Source organism: Pomacea canaliculata, linkage group LG3 (assembly GCF_003073045.1).
Source record: "Pomacea canaliculata isolate SZHN2017 linkage group LG3, ASM307304v1, whole genome shotgun sequence".
In the NCBI taxonomy this organism is placed as follows: domain Eukaryota; kingdom Metazoa; phylum Mollusca; class Gastropoda; order Architaenioglossa; family Ampullariidae; genus Pomacea; species Pomacea canaliculata.
Window position 1 is genome coordinate 2,016,736 of NC_037592.1, and position 4,770 is coordinate 2,021,505.

Sequence of the window (4,770 nt, forward strand, 5' to 3'; positions counted from 1 at the left end):
AACATGGTAGACAACATAATTTTTCTTGTGCATGTAATTGTTTTTCAAATCAGTGAATATAAAGCTTGTACTGACAACAGCAAACTGACAAAACTTGTTGAATTAATTGTTTACTCTTACCAGTAAATCCTAAAAAGCGAAACACATGGAAAGTGAAATACAACTTTGACGATTTCATGTTTAAAGACATCAGAATAAGAAATATCTTTACACAAAACCTCTTCACTCTGGTAGTTTCCAACTATTGTGAGTCACAATCGCAAACGGCAACGACGTTATCATTTATTCATGAATTGTGCATCTCTGGCCCCAACATCAAATCCCTTCCACCCAGACATGGCGTTTCCTACAGTTCTCTGAGGGAAGAACTCATTCTTCTTTCCACCAGCATTTAATCCGCGAACTCACAAATATTCCTTTAATCTGGCTACTTAATTCCGCTTTTAAATAATTATTTTCTTCGTCACCACTCATGTCTGTCTCACGAGCTTTCGATCGGCTCGGTACTTCGGTGCGCAAGGGACATAAACGCGTCAGCTTATTCTCAAAAGGGAGGTAACAACCAGCACGGCCTCGCCTAATAGTGGAGTACAATCCACGGTTTGTTTAACATCAGACCCTGACACTTGAAGTTTTTATTTTCTAAACAGCAAAACTGATATTTCTGCGGTTTAAAGAATTCTAAATCTTTTGATATTAATGTTAATCCAATGTGTTTTTCGTGTTCATAGCAAGTCACCATCCAAACTTTCAAATTCGATTTTAGAGCACGATTCTCTCCCCTACGTGAAGAAATTATTTAATTTTTGGTCATTAATTATGACACCCGGGGCAGGAATTAAACGCGAAAGTCTATAGTAATGTCTGATTACGGCCATGACCAACGTTTGGGCCGAAGCACGCTTGAGGAGTTTAGTTCTTAGACATTTTTGTGCTATTTATTTGCATACGTAGTCATAAAATCAACCACACTATTTAACTGAAAAAAAGATTAAATATTGATTACATATTTAAAATATATTCAAGGGTAGTGTTCAAAATGCAAAAAATACAGGATGGTAGAAAGTGAGGAAGTACTCACGAAAGTACGTCCATGGACGGATATTAGCTCGTGGTACGTCACAGGAGTATCTAATAAAAGGACAGAACTTCCTGGCTTCACAACAGGCGCATGCGCAGAGCGTGGCAGCGGAAGTCGATAGGAAAAGGAGAGTCGCCTTCAGGCGGCAGTATGGCGGCTGTGCTTTTCTGACCTTCTATCTTTGAACTTCTTCGTCTCCATGGAGAGCCAGTCCCGTAGAAGGCGTACTCTGGGTGTGGCATTTGGTCATTTGAACCAAATTTGAAAAATAAGATCGAGGAACATCCTCTCTTGACCTTAAAAAAATTCTTGGTAAATCTGCCTTTCATGCATCCCGAAGCACACTTGTATTCTGCATGGCAATCTTTTGTGGCGCGAAGAACATATAAAAATGTGCGACACAGTCGAATTTCCTGTAACCTGTGTGTCGGGTCAGTGATAAACACTATGACAACAAACGTTTTCTGCCTGGATTTTTTTCCCTTTTAATTTCACTCTTCCGGCCATCGGAGGAAACACAGTTCACAGCTAGCTTTAAGAATATAAAGTCGGGGTAGACTGCATTGCTCTGTTTAGATATCGTCAGCGTGGTTGTAGTGGGGGTGTAGGCTGGGGTTGGCACTGGGGTGGGAATGTCGTTCGGGAATAGTCCGTAGTCTTCTTTGTGTTCGTATCGGTGTCTGTGAACCCAATAGCAACCTTAGAAGTGCATGCAGCTCTTGCTCTGTCCACACTGGTGACATATACCCTCCAAAGACCACGAGGAGCGGTCTTAGACAATACAATGCCGTGCCGGTTCACACGACAAACCAGACCAGCTTGCCAGAAGAGGTTCGAGTTCCTACTGGCTCCTGTGCTTCATACAAATTGCTTGGTCTTACTCTCCATGTAGGAAACTGGGAGTAGTTTTGGTCCTGAATGCCTGGATTCTTTCTTCTGATTGGGCAATAAGAGTGTACGTCTCATGTTAGGGACTATGAGGGACTTGTCCAGTCTGAGTTTGGGAGCAGACGTGATTGTGCTATCTTGTCCTAACGGACCTAACCTCTCCGGCCTGACCATGGCTGGCCATGCTGCTGCTGCAATCGTGATGCATATTACTGTCGTGCAGCTGTTATTTGTGGAAAGTTTGGCCGACATGACACCACTGAACCTTAAAATCAGTGTGTCAAGTCAGCAAGCCTCGCTCAAAGTAATTGTCATGATCTAAATACTCGCAATGGTTTTAGACACCATTATTTTTCTACTCTAGAAGTTTAGATAAGCACAATGCTGCTTCCTAACATTCTGTTTGATCGGTAGTGAGTGATCGTGTATGGCCCAGCGCTGAGAGGAATTTTAGCCAGGAATATTGTTGTTAAATTATAGGGCTGCAAATGTCGGAGCAGGTCATTGTGACCAAGACAGGAATTTCCTACACGAGTGCGCTCCTCTCTCTCTGTCTGCAATTGCGTTATATAGAAGTCCGTGTGTGAACACCAGGTATTGTCAAATTTCTCCACCTCCTCTGTTCTTTTTTTTTTTCTAGCAGATAGTATCAAGATTGCCCCCATGTCACGTGACATGTTTGGCTGACTAAACATGATTTATCAGCACTGATCCCTTGCGCTCCCATTATGTTTTCGTCTTATATTGCCGTCATGTCATGTTTTGTGCTATTTATGCTTTGTTCTACTTTCCCCCAAGTGGATTAAGAATAAACATAACACCTGAAGTCCGCTTGCGCCTAACAGAGGGTCTGTCTTTCTATTTTTTAAGGCAGTATTTTCATCTAACTCTGCCACCTTCAGCTTTACGATATTTTCTTCGAACATCCACGCATTTTTTGTTTTTTTGTTTTTTGAATGTTTGAGCGTTTCTATCTCTCCCTGCGTGCGCGCACGTGTGTGTGTATGTGTGAGAGAGAAGGAAACCGGAGGGGATTACTATCAGCAGTAAGGCAGTATTTAACAATGTTATAATGCCATGATGAGTTATCTGACACTAAATATTTATTAATTATCCAGAAGGATCGAAGTTTTCCTCCATAACCACAGAAAAACAAAGTGCGACAGGCATGATCTCTGGAATGCGAAAGAAAGGAAGAAATAATACCGTCCTTGCTATATCAGTCTCGATACCTTGTTACTGCTGGAAGTGGTTGTTTGTGACAATAGTGCTGATACCTGTGAGTACTTGTAGAAACCTTGTGGTGCCAGTGTCTGTGAGTTCCTTAATTGACGGCCTTCAACTTGACGCTGGACGCGATAAGCGTTGTGTACTTCCGGCACTCGCTGGTTGGTGGCGAGACGAACACCACAAAATGTTTTCTCGCTGCTCGATGTTGTTCTCAGAGATGATGTCGCTTGTAGACATGGAAATCTTGATTATACTTTGCCGGGCAGTGTTCTTACAAATTGTCTGTGAGTCCAGTTATGTACATGTGAAGATGTCTGTGAGTCCAGCTATGTCCTCGTGAACATGTCTGTGGTGCCTTCAAACACGTTGCCAAGGATGTTGTGCGACTAAAAGTCTCGTATACACGAAAAAAGAGAAAGATCTGCTTCTATGTATGTGCGTAAGCGCGCATGTGTGTGTATGTGTGTGTATGTGGTGTGTGTGGTGTGTGTATGTGTGTGAGAGAGAAGAAATAATGATTGACACATCCTATACACATACATCACATTCAGGACTGTCCGTCACTCCTAAAAGGAAATGATGAACGAAATGACAGAAACAATGGTGTGTAGTACAAGGCTGCTAGACAATATCATACACACCAACTCTGTCCCGGACATTATTTGTGAGAGACTTGTGCAGGTATTAGACATGAACATTCTGTAGTCAGCCGCCATGTGTAGAACATTTTACACCCACCGCAAGCAGTCCTCTAAATGTCTTTCCCTCCAAATCAGAATGTTTTTGTCTCTAGAAATTTTGTTATTAATATCTTAAAATGCGGACAACACTTGTGTAACAGAGATGTTAATAAAGGATATGGAGGTGTACAATGAATCCGATGACATACGAGCCTCGGTATACTTCCGTGAGGTTGGTCATAATTAACACCGTAGTCACTAGTCACCTCACGTGTACACCCGAGCTTTTGTGCGTGAAATGAATACCGAGCTTTGTGGATGAATCGACAAGTGTTTAGCAATACACTGAGTGTATACATGCATGCCAATGTGTGGAAAAATTATATAGATGACAGGATGCACAGTAAGGGGTGACAGACGGTCGAAGGTTAACTAACCGAATACATGTTAGCAGGCACATATGTTACACTAGAATATGCTTGATGCTATGAACACACATGGTGTGCGCGTGTGTACGAGAGATGCGCGTGTGAGAGGGAGGGACGAGGGATCGAGTGAATAAAATAAGATGATGCGATGCGATTCTTCTGATTCATTCTCGCCATCTCCCACAAACGTCTCTGCCCAAAGGTTCGCTAAGTATCCCCCGATGTGTTCATTGTGTGCAGACCACGACAACGATGGCCATCAGACGCCATGTGTAACGAGCTTCAGGGAGCAGGACGAGGGTGGAGGTAGTGAAGGTGGATGGTGGGCGATGTGAGGCGAGGGTGGGGGTGGGGAGTGTTTGCTTGAGCAGAAGAGTGACAGGCGCAGACGACTCACTATAGCGTCTCCATCAGTCACATGACCAGGCTATTTTTACCCCGTGTCGTCCCTCCCTCGCCAGGC